General features: G+C 41.7%; 1 protein-coding gene across 2 annotated transcripts in view; it reads left to right on the top strand.

Annotated features, from left to right (window-relative positions):
* The first annotated feature begins 317 nt into the window (after positions 1-317).
* atf7ip (activating transcription factor 7 interacting protein) overlaps positions 318-14,347 on the top strand; it is a 33,819-nt gene continuing 19,789 nt past the window's right edge. For both annotated transcript variants that reach the window (XM_073468064.1, XM_073468051.1), the window contains exon 1: positions 318-861. The gene's annotated coding sequence lies outside the window, so the exon portion shown is untranslated. The remainder of the gene's footprint in view (positions 862-14,347) is intronic.

Here is a 14,347-nt window from a genome sequence, read left to right as displayed (position 1 = left end):
TCGTCTCATGTGTGCCATTTTTTAAAAACTTTTTCTTTTTTTTTTAAATCACCGCATGGAGCACAAACCACTCAAGGTCACTCAGATACAGCCTACAGTCGACCTCAAACACAACTACCATCATATGATGGTAAACCTACAAACCTACACTAACACCACAGTGTGTAGTTAACACTTTTTCAGGCTGTTGTTCTTCTGACTCCTCCTCCCCCAGATGATCCCTCCCCCTCAGCCCCGCAGTCCGTCTGTCTGTCGCGGTCAAAGACTGTCACAGCCCCCTCCCTTCCCATGCTAATGTTCTGCTCCCTGTTGTCCCCACTGCCGACCGGCGGGCTCTGTGAGGCTGCTTCAACCACACTGCAGTTTGGCTACTCCAAGCAGAGGTGCTGCTGCTGCTGCTGCTGCTGCGGCTCTCAAACAGACTTGTGTTCAGTCCTGTCAGATCATTCAAACACACCGATCCAGCACGTCCCGGAGCTGTTCATACCTACCTTGCCGGCTTTAGCTACACCGGCTTCAGTACCGCCGCCGGTACGGAGACTGAAAGAAAAGAGCGTTAACATCGCGTCGTCGACCAACGGCTGACGTCTCTGTGCTCGAAAAGAGGAGGAGCCTGTTCGTGAGCGAAAGAGGAGAGCAGTCGCTTGAGTCCGCGACTGCACAACCACACAGTTGTTGTGGCACAACTCGCCAGTCTCTCCGTTGTAAGTGGAAAGCAGTGGACAAATATAACACCCTGACCACAACGGTGACACACAACAGCGTCCGGAAGAGTTCAGCAGCAGCTGGAGGAGGAGGAGGCAGTCTGCTACGGATCCAGACTGAAAATCGCGGGAACATCGCTAGCCGACGCGAAGAGTGGTGAGTCGAGGTGTTTACTAGCATGCTAGCCAAGTTGCTTTCACTTGCTTAACTATTTGATGCAGGTAGACGTTATTTTTCAGGGATTTTTTGGTTATGAATTGAAACATTAGGACAAGACTTACTGAAAATACTTTTTTCTGTTTTTTGGTATGTGTGGCACATTTTACAGTGAGCCCTACTGGTTTGGTTTGTCGCGGGCATCCAAAGTAATGTTAGCTAGCACTTGTTTTGACGCTAGCTGAGTGGATAAATACGTCAATGACTGGTTTAATGATATTTTAGTAGTTACCTAAACTGTCTTTTTTTCTTTTTATAAACATTACAACGTATATCGCTTAACTTTTCAATTTTTGTGAAAGCGATGTCGTGAGTTTCGCAGTCGCGTAAATTGCTTTTATGGACCTATTGAATCGCTAATGGACATTAATTCAGAATACAATTAAATAAAATATTACAAGATGAAAACTTTCCTGTTTATGCTTGTAACATGTCTTTTGTTTTTTATGTTAAAATGAACTCCTTTTCGCACAAAGCTGCTTTCATATCATTACACCATTCTTGTTGCTAAGCAGTGGTAACTTGGTTGAAGACCTCTTGGAAGATAAAAACACACACAAGCACATGGACAAGAAAGAAAAAAACCAAAAAAACTACCAGTTCTCTGTTGATTTAACACACAACTCACACCACTCATAGTCAAGTAGCCAAACACTTTTTATTGTATTTCAGTGACTTCCCATTTAGTAACTGGAAACATACATTTGTGTCCTGTATTTTAACCTAACATAATTCTCAAAGGTCTAACCCTACCGAGTCAGTGAGGCGACTAATGTGTTGGTGCTAAAACAAGCAGCAAGCACTTCCAGCACACTGCAGAGGTGGCAGTTTGGGGGAGGGGCAAAAATGAAGACAGGTTTTGATGAGAAGTTGTCTACCCAGAGATAATGAGTAGTATAGGTAATAGAAAAACAATAAATCTGCTTTGCCAATTTAATCAACGCCTTTGATAGAGCTTTAAAAGGGACTTTTTGGCTTCTTTTAAATACATCCATTATTTGATGGAGATTATTAGAGTGTCTCCAAGATGAAAATCAACACTAAATTTGGGCCTTAATGGCACAGAATACAAAACCGGTCTAAGTGAAGAGGAATCTGCTGCATCCTCTACATTTTATAGTTAAACCCCCCTCTTGGTCGAAAGTGGTACAGCCCAGTAATTTTCCATGCACCACACTGTCCCAGGATGTGGGTGTGGCTTAATGTCAATGGTAATACAAGAGTTTTGCGGTTTTTCCCTTGCCCTTTCCTGTGTTTCCAAAAGAGAAAAAAAAATCAGCATCCCTTTTTATTCAGATTAAGTGATGTGCAGATAAGTGATCAATTCAGTGTTTGCTGTATACAGCTGAGAGCCATAAGTCAGCCCCAGTTTGGGGAAGTTGGCAGTCTGCAGAATTGGACTGTTTTATCATATTCATGATGGGTTTTTTTTTAAATTTAGTTCATACAAAGTGAGCTGCTTCAGTTTTCTTTTTACCTTTGGAACATGGTACAGCCCTGTTTCTAGCGTCACCTCCCCCACTTCACCAGTGGCAGTGCTCACATGGTGCACTTGTAATGCTTCACACAGTCTGTTTTTGCTCTGCTGAAGAGGAAGCAGCCTTAAGAGGCTCCACCTACATTTTTCAAAAGCTTTCCTGTCGATGTCAGAGTCAGTTATTTTTTGCTTAGCTAAATTTATTTACCTTTCATCCAATGAAATCAATGAAGTTTCCTACTGATCTTTCAAATGCTACATCAATTTACAGGGCTAGCAATATACAAATCTATACTGAATGTGAAGTTAGGAAAATTGGTCATAGTTAAAAATTGAGACCTCCAAATGTCCTTCATTTGGAGAAAAAGAAGAGTTTATGTGCCTGTCAGTGGCTCCTTTCTCAGTCCTGGTTTATACAGGTTTGGTGCCAAATGTAAGTCAGTGTTGTGCAGCTGTTGGCCCATGATCCACCATAGGTCCATGAAAACCCAACCCACATACGTCCTTGGCCTCTGTACTATTAGTTTTACACGTCTGTGGTGAATTCAACCGCATAATTGAGATGCATGTGAATCTTAAATGTGACTATATTAAGCAGTATTATAGGATAGTGTAATATGTATCATTTCAGCTAAGCTGCGTCTCTGTCTCATTAGATTGATGGTAGATGATAGAGAGCAAATGTTATGTGGCATTATGTTCTTTACGATTCAAAGAAGTCAGCCATTTCATATTACTGTAAAAGAGCTATTTTGTGCACCAACATCTGTGAATATGCGATCTAATGAACAGCTTTTCACTGTTTTCAACACATATAACAAACTGTATTCTCTGGATATCGGAGGCTCATTATGTAATATTATTTATTTATGAATTACAAAGTGTGTATAATATGCAAATCAAGCACTTATTCAGAAAAAATGTTCCATAAAGGCAGTGACACAAAATCCATAATTTTGTGAATGCAAGTATCATAGCAAATATATAAAAAAATGCTTTTGTTAGGTCGTAAATATTGATTAAGATGTCAACCCCGTCCTTATTATTTGACCATATAAATTTGAGCTAAATCTACATACAGAATTTAGCTTGTTTGTAGTTTCTATGCATGTTTCTCATCTGATCATAACTAAACATTTCTGCTTCATTTTAATGCCATTGTTATAAACTCTGTTGATGAAAATCAATACGGGAATGATAGCAGGTTCCAATCCTGTATTTTTATGTGAGAACCGGCTTCAACCAGTTACAGCCGGTTTCTTTGCTTCAGGCTGAAAATGAGAGTGGTAAGAAATATGATCTCGGTTAAGTCTCAAAATACCCCTTGTTTGTTATTCATCATTTATAACCTGCCATGGTGATAATTATAAAGGCTTGTTTTAAATTTGTACTTTGCATTTCACACATGGGCTATAATACATTACTCAACCTTACATACATGCGTGTCTATTTTAAGGGGGGCCCTATCATGCTAATTTTATCCTTATTTGTAATTTTTATGGAGAACACTGGTGCTTACAACGTGTATACATGCAATACACTGACAGTCAAACATGCTGTTAACCTCAAATAATGTTACACTCAAACCACCAACTTAAAAACGTTATTGATGATTTTTCATCATGTAAGGTTTTCAGTGAGAGACTGGGACAGAGTAGATGTCTAACATATACGTTCAGGCTTGCATGTACTTACAAGTCCCTCCTCCCACTCCAAATGCCTTTTGCATTATGTTTAAGTGTGTCTGCTCCATTCCTGTAGACTTGAGAGTTCACTGCGTGAATTTGCAATGCTATGACAATGCCCTCCACACTATTACCACCATTTTCCCCTTTCATTATCGTCATATTATCCCCCTGCACACTGTTAATGTAAATTAAATGTCAATTTTACATGTCGCTCGCATGTCTGAGTGCTAGTGTTGTCAAAAATATAAATTTTTCATACATATCGATATTAAATATTTGAAGCCGTTTCAATACTCGTTTTCTGTATCGATACACAGGCTGCGCTTTCTGGCTCTGTCTTCTCTCCGACAGCAAGCTGACGCACACTCATCTGAGTTTCTTCCAGTGTATGGCAAGACCAGTGGTCTGCTGGGCCTAAGTATCGTGGAATTTTTATTAAATTCTATTCAATCTGAAATATGTTATACAAGCAGCAAACTCCTTCGAGGAATAACTTAGTGCATAGGTTGCGTGTGTAAGGTAAGCAGGTGTGCAGTCTAGAGAGAGAGCGAGGAAGCGTGTGCGTAGCGCTTCACAGTCCCTACATGGAGGTAGACATAGCCGTGCAGTGTGTGTCAGAGGTTGCTTCAGACTTTCTCAGTGCTCATCACTTTTTCCGCTTTTCCACCAAAATTAGTAGTGTACACAGGTTTTTTAAACCCGTTAAAAATTGCCTATTGACCCTATTACCACTTCTCGCAGGCAAGACAGCTTGTCTGTGATTTTTTATCTAAACCATCACTGACGTCACGTTTCACATTACGAATGCGCCGGAAACAATAGCTACAGAAGAGAAAACAACAATAGACCCATTGTGAGAGAAGCGTCTGTAAAACTGTGGATACATTATTTCGAGTATCACAACTCCTGCAAAATGACTCGTTTCACTATCATAATTTTAGCCACTCAGTCCAATAGAATTTAGAAAGTCTAGAGGAGTCACACAATTAAATTATTTTACCCCCATTCAAGTAAGCCGGGCGCTAAACCAGAAGTTAGCGGTCGGCAATCCAGGTGTTTTCACAGCCGAGAAGTCAAGCTTTTTTGGCGTCAAAACACCACTGAGTAGCTTTCATAGGAATGAACGGGGCTCCGTCTCCAACACTGTTTCCAGTAATAAAATGTCCTTGAATAGACCGCATCCAGAATTCTTTCCTTATTTACGTAGCACCGCTGGATGTTGATAACGCATCATCGCTTGCTTGGCGGTTCATCCAGGTCTTAGATTTAATATGCAGGAAAAAATTAAAGGTTATGAGTTTATGGAGAGCATGAGAGAAACAATTAAGAGCTACCAGATAGACAACTTCTTGTGCTCTCCTTCTGCTACAAGAGTGGGGCGAGTGGCCCGTAATGGTTACAGCGGGCTCCAGGTCGGAGCTCCTCAACATGCTGTCATCACCCAGATAGTAGGCAGGTTCCCTACAGGGGGTTTACTTGTGGTTACTAACAGTGTGTCATGTAAATTACTAATGTTGCAGTAGATCACCTTCAGTTTTCTAATCTGTCAAAATGATGGGCAGGCTTGAAATTTTTCCGTCATTGTCAGTCAATAATGGAGGCTACTCGGTTAACTTGACCTCTGGTGTGCACACTTTAGGGTGTTTGTCTGGGAATAAATGCTACACCTCCTCACAGCCCAAGCCAAGCTGAGTCTTGCTTGAAACCTGCTGATTAAAATGAATAGGGTTAGCCATGACATTAGCAATGACTGTGTGCCAGGTTCACCTACATTACAGTTTTACCAAAGGCCTTTTTGCTTTGATGTTCTGCCAGAGGCAGAGGCATTATTGGGTTTTCAGAGTCATTATGGACCAGGTTGAACTGCAAGTGCATGTCGCCTTGCAGCGTAGCGAAAAACTGCCAATGCGCGGTGCAAGCCATTAGAAATAATGGGTTTCAGATCACACTGGTGCCGTCGCATTCTGTCCGAAAAGCCCTCAAAGCATTTGGGCAACGTAATTGCTAGCAACAGTTTGTAGACATTTACAGCTACCGGTTAAACAGTGTATAAGTAAGAAGCCATGTTGAACAATGGTTACGCCTTACCAAATTCTTACCAAGATCTTTTTGCATTGTTCAAACCCTTGCTGCTATTTCACCACTACACAGTTAGCCAGTCATGGTGTGAAGTGGATGTGGATGTCACATTGTCTGCTTTTGAAAGTTTGAGAAACTGTTGGACACAGCCCCCAAATCCAGTGTTCGTAAGAAGGGGTTTCTGGAGCCTCTTTTACACAGCCTTTTCAAGGCAGGTATATTGCGGTGTTATTCTGCCTTGCCGTCTGTATAAAAGTGACATTGGTGGAATGTAGGACACCAGCATAGGTAATTAAAGAGAATAACAGACTGGGGCAGCGTTATGCCAACGCTGCTTGGTTCAATGTAAAAAAAAACAAAGGTGGTCTAGAGGCGAGCCTTCACTGCGATGCTGTTGCGGAATCTCTGTATAAAAGGGGCTTGGAGCAATTCAACCCTCCAACTAGAGTTCCTCGTGGGTCCAAAGATTTCTTCCTGAACTGAAAAGACCTGCTAATGCACTGCCTCGAACCAATGCAGAAACTAGAAATATCAGACCCATGCCTAGCCGGAAGACAGAGACCCGATCGGCACCTATTTTAAAGCTGATGGCTACTAGCAAGTTGCGGTTTATTTAAAAGTTGTCAACATAACACTTTGTGTCTTACCTAATCTAGTGACAGTAGCTTACTCCCCTGTGACTGGCCATGACTCATTCTGGTTAAATTCATCCTTCTTGCCAAGAAAGTTGGTAAAATACATTCAGGGTCTCTGTTATTCCCCTCTTGCTGATGGAAACAGTATGGCTAATCAACTTGTTATTTCGTCCTTAAGGACGAATACGTGTCAAGTCTATTACTGATGGACGCAGACTGCAGACACATCAATTAACATAGAGCAGATCGAGCCAGACATGAATTCAGGCAGCGGAACGTCATAGTGCATCCAGTAAATTTTCATCCTTGTGTGTGCTGACCCGGGAGCTACAGCTACTGTTATAAAAACGTACAATAAACACGCTTGAATCGGAGAAATAATGAATTGACTTAAATACATAGCCTACTCAACCACGGTAGAAGGACAAAAATCAAGGAGAAATGATGAAATACATACATAATCTGCGCAAGTTAATAACATCAGGCAGGCATGACGCTCCACTTCTGAAATGCTCCCAGTGGGATATGAAGCCACATGGAGGATGGAACAAAACAGCAGGCGCACATGCCAGGTGCAGATGCACTCCCGGTTAAGGCCCTGACACAACAGGCATTGTCAGGGCCGCCAGTGAGCATTTGTGGCTCTAGTCGGTGTGGTGTGTCCAGCACCGTTGGCACTGGACAGCCATTTTAGGAGGCTTTTTGAACAATAGTGATTGAACATGTGTCCCTCTGATTGGCTGTTCAGGTTGGCGGATCAGTGCACAAAAAGAGAACCAGAAAAAGAAAGGAAAAGCCCCTTGAGCCCCTGTCACTGTATCTAGTATCCATAATTTAATGGATTAAAATTGGATGTGAGCTGCAACAGAGTGCCGGTGTAGTAAACAGAGAAGTGGAGTGCTGTAGGAAAAATGGGTGTCTGAAGCAGTGACTCCCATAGACTTAAGGAGGGAGCTTCAGGGGTCCCACTGGTAGCTGACAAGCACCTGCATGAGTTCATCACAGGGTCACAACCAGTTCGCTGAGTTAACACAATATTGTTCATGGTGATTTACAGGTCTTACTACAGGCATTCTTTGTTCCTGAGGGAACACAAGCTTAGTCTTGTTCAGGTGGTGAAATAGCATCCACTCCAAGAAAACCACTAGCAACGCAGTGATGTTCAGTGTGCTTTCACCTAAGTGTTAAATGGGTGTAAGAAGAATAGTTGGCCATCGTCAGCATAGCAGTTGTAGCAGAAACTCAAATGGGATTTTACAATGTTAAAGTATAACCTCAACTTGAGTGGCCAGCAAGCGTTGAGCAGTTGCAAGCCTCAAGGGTCCAGCTCCTGTTCAATACCAGCTCCATATTGCGGGATTTCCTTAGTAGACGTGTAAACAGAACTGCTCCCTTGCTGGCTATTTTGAGACAATCTGAACCCCACAAAGGTTCAGGATCAGTCTTTTGTCTCTTTTTTGGTGCAGACGACACAGTATCCCCATTCACACTGCCCTTTGAGTGCGGGGATCCGGCGCCAATTCTCCGCATCCTCCTCTGTGTGAAAGCGTCAGATGCGGCGAAGGGTCAAATTTTCGCTGCGCCTCTGATGGCAACTTATATGAAGTTAAAAAATACCGCAGTTAAAGTGTCTGTCTGTCCGTCCTACCGACTCTTCGTCACATTTCTGCCCGAAAAACAGCGTCTGTCCCCGGCAAAAAACTTTAATTCACCATGTGTTTGTCTCCTTCCACTATTGTGTTGTTGTAATTACTGTCTTGAAAAAAAATCACCGCGACGGTCAGCTCTCCTGGCCGAGACTTCAGTGAACTTTCCCCCAGAAAACAGCCTCCCTCCCCGCGAGTGAAAGAGTCAAACAGTGTCCTGTTTACTGATGGTGATTATGTAATTATGTAATTTAGAGCGAAAAATGTAACTTCGTCACTTTCCAGGATGCATGGTGGGCCAGGATCTCAATCACACATTATAACAGCATCCATATGATTGTAAACAGTCAGCGAGTACATGTTTAGATTAACAGGTGGACATTGGGGGAAACACCTTGAAAAAACAACACAGACGTCATCGACTGGATGTGTACTGTCACGCCTCTTTTGGATCCACAGTGCCGGCTTGCTGTGTGAATTGCACACTGGTGCGTCTTTACGCCGGAGCTGCTTGGCTCTGTGTGAACAAACAGCGGTGGAGAATTGGCCAACCACCCCTGCAGCGATAATGCAGCGTCTCTGTGTGAAAAAGGCTACTGTCTTCTCTCGAAGTCCATCTTTGGACATTGAATAACATGACAGCAGTAGAAGTTTTGAGGCTTTTATGCATTTGAGGCAGCCCGATTTGTTATGCTAAGGTTATCTGCAGCAGTGCCAGTCATAGCACCTGCTGTTGGGGTTGTGCAGTGGACTTGAGAAGAAAGCTTTTCAAAACCTTTGAGTTGTAAGTTTTCGGAAAGTGACAAAAATTGTCAAACACAGCCTCCCCCCAATTGCGATTATAAAAAGGTGCAGGAAGAGGTAGTTTCAAGCACTTTTTCTAGATGCTCATAATTATTTAAGGTGTATTTTTTTTATACGACCAGAATTTAAAGGTATGCAATTTCAAATGCAACTGCTGATCTTTGCTACCTATCCTTGGCTGTAGCTAGCTACTGTTGGCTAATTACCTCATGGCTCACTTGATCTTGGAGCCAGTAGCCCTAGAGTTTTCGAAATTGCTACTTTAAAGCATGCCTAAACATTAAGTTTAATTGCTCAACAGACACATTGACCAATGAAAGGCCAACAAAAGTATCCACTTCGAGACATTTCCTTCTCAAAAATATGAGAAATTACGAAATAACAGTTTTAAAATGTTGGGTCTGTTTGTCTGTAGTGTCTAAAATGATTGCTGGTGTTGTGGCAAGGACGTAACATTAAAATCTGGATACAGCTTTTGAGATGGGGCCCTGCTCATTCCTATGACAGTTGTTCAGTGGAGCATGAAGCCTAAAAAGCTCGACTTCCTGGGTTTAAAATTACCTGTTTTTCCCGCATTGTGGGTGCGCAGTAGAGACTAATGCCAGACAAAGTCAGCTAACTTCCAGTTTAGCGCCCAGTTGAATTGTTACTGCAGAACATGGCGGTCCCATATGACACATTCATGTAAAATAATTATATAAATTAACATTCACAAAGTGTTAAAGGTTAAATACAAGATAAAAAATTGCATTATCCCTTGTAGATCAAAAGAAGTCAAAAACCTCAAAAGAACAAACCTGCAGGGAGAAAAGCAGAGAGATACTTTTTAACTAAATAAAAAGGTACAGTCATATTGCAGGCAAAGTCAGCTGTGTTCATGGTGAAAGGAATGCTTTCTGCTGTAACCATGCACAGCAGCAGCAGTAGCAGCCATTTTGTGCTGTAGCATTCACTGCAAGCGATCTATCAGGAGGAAAGGAGTGGGGGAGGGGAAAGTGTTGAGCAAGCTAGCTTGTGGACTAATCCAAATCATTAAACCCAGTAAATGTTAGCTATTTGTTTTCTATGTTTCTCACAGAAAGCTATCTGCATTTTTCTCATAACTGATTCCTCACATGCCCAAATGGCAGAGAGGAAAAAAGCAGCTTATAGCATTGGATTTATTCCTCTATAAAAAAAATCTTACTTATAATAGCATCTTATCTAACAATTTATCAGAAATGTGCCCGAAACGTAGATGAGTTACTGAGATTGAGAGAAAATTGATCAAAGACTTCAAGGAGAAGAGCCGCTCTTTCAGGCCCGGGCTTGTAGTTTCTACCTGTTAAGGAGAATTAGAAATCTAAACTAAGACTATTTTCCTGTTCAACATAGACCAATCCAGTTTTAAACTTCTAACTGCATAGCTCGAATCGGTTAGAGAGCTTTGTATTTGTCATTCACCTCTCTAGCTCCCTCCCTTGTTGGTGAGAACACCCTTCTTGCTGCAATGGTTTAGTCCATGCTTGGCTGTAAAACTCCAGACTGGAGCAGACTGCCGGTGTGGGGGAGGGGTGTTGGCGCTCTGTGTCAGGCTGTGGACTTCAGTTATGACTGTGTGGTGCTAGCTAAAGCTCATATGTTCTGACTTGACTGCAGATACGGGAAAAATGGTATTTAGGTTACCACAGTTTTACCAGATAAAGGAGGGAGCAACTGCATGCATATCTTTCAGTTCTGCAATTAACCAAAGATGTTATTATTACTTTGTCTTCAGGGAACCTAGATTATCTTTATTTTGCACCTGGTGTTTTTATGGTTAACTATATAGTGTATTAGTCAACATTCATAGGGTTTTTTGTAGCCATGATATGAACCACCCTCAGCAGCGCATGGCTAAAGAATAAGCACCATGTGCTTGCTTGATTCACATTGAAACTCCTGGTTTTGCCCACCCCCTCCCTGTTTTTCTTCCCTTTTTTCCTTCTACCCAGCTCTTGCTAGTCTCCACTCATTTAAAAGAACAGATAAAAACAACAAAAAATGAAGCACGCGAACATTGTTTGGGCAATGATAGGCTAAGAGGCAGTGCTTTTAGACTATTGCCTAACAGTTCAACTATGTTTTGAAAATATCAGGTTTTTTTCAAAGCAATATTTTGCTATGTGAGAATTGTTCACCTTTACGCTCTGTCCATTTGTCATTTGTCTACAGTTATGTTTCCTTCCTGTCAAATAGCAGCAAACATACAAAGTATTATCATATGGGAGAGCATGACTAGAGAAAGTACTAGATGTTAGATGAAGTGCAATGTGAATAAGAGAAATGGGAGCAATTCCACTTCGCCAGGATATTAAAATATATGGTGCGTATTTGCTTTGGGAGGCAGTACACTTAAACTGTGTGTGTATATTAACTCTTTGAGGTTAAGTGAGTGACCTTCAGGCTGCAGATTAACAAAAAACCCTTGCTAGCCTATCTAGAATGTAAAATCCTGTATGTGCTTATGTATCACTGGGAAATATTGAAATATTACATTTACTTGAACACATTTTTCCCATTAACAAATGTGTTTTGTGGGGGGGGGAATTGCGATATAATTTAGACACAGAATCTGCATTTTATTTTTCTATTTGTCCATATATTTGTGTAATAATACTCATTCATACTGCCTCTTGTGGGATTTCACATACAAGTGCGCCCATCAAAACACCTTATTTCCCCAGTCAGGATAATGAGGAACTGGAGCCTCTTCCTGCTTGCTTTGGGTGAGAGGCAGGATACCCTCTACCACAGCTTGTCAGTCTGCCACTGAGCTAACATCTACAGAGACACTCATCCACTCATCCCATCCACACTCATTTTCACACCTCTGGGCAATTCAGAGTTTCCAGTCCACCTGACTAGCACGTCTTTGTACAGTGATGGAAAGTGGAGACCTTCCGGAGGAAACGCAAACAAGAAAAAAAATATAGAGCTCCATAGACAGAGGTCTGATGTGACTGAATCTTGGAGTTAATTACATACAAGAGCTGTACATAAGCCAGCAAACCTTTCCTGATTACACAATCACTGCTTGTAATCAGGATGTTATTGGGAAAATCAGTTAGCAAGAGAATATCAGAGGAGCGTTATGATGTTTTCAACATGTCTTAAGAAACAGTCCGAATTAAGTTAATGTACAAATTAAATTCAAGTCAAATTAAAGTCAGTATAAAGATTTAAAAAAATAGAGCTGCCTGCTGTAGGAGAATCGTGCGAAATTTGCTTGTCTCTATTTTTCTTAATATTTCAGTAGGTCCATTTAACAAATATTAAAGTCTTTTCTCACAGGAACTACTTTTATTGACATGGTGCTGCCGTAACATGATAAGATGTTGTGCAAGATACAACAGGCTGCGCACAGGAGACCAGGTGGCCATTTTGAGTTTCAGTGAATCCAGATGCAGGCAGTGAGGGTGAGGGTGGGGGAGGGGAAGACTGCGCACTGTGCGCAGTAATGTTGGAATGCAGGCTCGGCTCTCACTGGCTGACATCTTTTTTTCCCCACTCAGTATTTAGCCTCCATAGAAATGTCTCACATTAGATAACTGCTAACATTTTTTTTAGGTTGGTTGATTAGAAGTTGAGACCAGCAGCATCCTCTGTAACTGAGACAGCCAAGTGTCAGGTTTACTGGCGTATCGGTTGAGGCACAACACAGACTGCTGCAGAAGAACCATTATTTTATTACCCAGTTACATAGATTTAGGTTAATAAAACATTTAGCAGCATGGCTGAGAACTTGTGAGGTGAAAAATCAAAGTAATTGGTTTTGTTAGTTCTTCAGCCCTTACTTGGGGTGCTGCTGAACAGTGTGCACAAGACATGTGAGCTTTTTACTCTTTAAAATAGTGAATTTCTGAACCAGGATTTACAGGTGACATTTAAAACTTAAGTCAATCCTTGTATGAGTATGGAGATTTCTGCAGATTTTTCTTTAGGAGGCGGAGTTTGTAATAAGATCTGCTCACGCCTGTGCTCAGCATGCTGCTCGCAGCAGCGCTGGTGGCCATTTTGTGTGTCTGCAGAAGCAGAAAGGGGGGCTGGGCAAAGAACGCTCAACAAGGTTTTATTTACTGTCACAACAGGGCTTTTGATGAAGACAGGTGAAGGTTGTTATTGAAGGTTCATTGTAATTAGAAATTACATACTGTCTGCTACTTATGCAGCAACACATTTCCCTGTCTGTTTTGAGTCTCAATCAGTCAAGTCAGAAAATTTCCTAAAGTAAAGTATTTTGTGAAGAACCTACTGGTGCAAACTTTAATGAGGGAAGTGATAATGCATAAAAGTATATTTTTGAGTTTTTAGGTGGGTGTTCTTTGTTCCTCTTGAGTCAAGAGCCACCCCCGTGTTGGAATGGTTCAGTCTTTTCACCAGCAGCCCTCCTTGCTGTGGGAGAGGCTGGGCGGATAGAGGCTGTCTAGTGTGTCAAGCTGTGCTCTAATTTCTTGCTGTGCGCAGCTAGCATGAGACTGTGAGGCTAAAAAGCGATGTGTTTTGTTTGTTTGTAGAGGACGTGACTAAAAAATGTATTTTGCTGAGATAATCTTTCAATCTCTAATGCGATAATTGTAGTAAATCATGAAAAGTAGTTTTTGAGGAAAGTGCTTATCTGGTTTTCATCGACCTGTTTCAATCAATTATATCAAAAAACATCAGCTTAAGAAATCATACCTTAGCAGTTAAGTTTTACTGTGAAAACTCAAAGTATAACTCCCTGTCCTCATTTAGCAAATCTGTGACTGCCCTTTGACTGTTCGATTACTTGAATACTTCATTCTTTATCTCTTTTGTTTAGAACGCCCCACCCCCACTCCCTCCCTGCATCAGAATGGTTCAGTCCATGTTGACTTGGAGAGGCTGTTCCAGAGAGAGAGAAAAAGCGTGTGTGTATGTTTCTCTGTGTGTGTGTGTGTGTGTGTGTGAGAGAGAGAGAGAGAGAGAGAGAGAGAGAGAGACATGGGGGAGGGAGGGTGCAGCTGTCTCTAGGTTGAGTGTGCTGTGGGTGTGCAATTTAGCGCTGGCTGTGCGCCTCTAGCTAGGCCTTGACTAAAGTGCACGTTGTGCTGCTTT

The sequence above is a fragment of the Pagrus major genome, chromosome 1 (genome assembly GCF_040436345.1).
Source record: "Pagrus major chromosome 1, Pma_NU_1.0".
Classification (NCBI taxonomy): domain Eukaryota; kingdom Metazoa; phylum Chordata; class Actinopteri; order Spariformes; family Sparidae; genus Pagrus; species Pagrus major.
The sequence above is the reverse complement of the archived record's forward strand: the minus strand, read 5'-3'. Positions and strand labels throughout refer to the sequence as shown.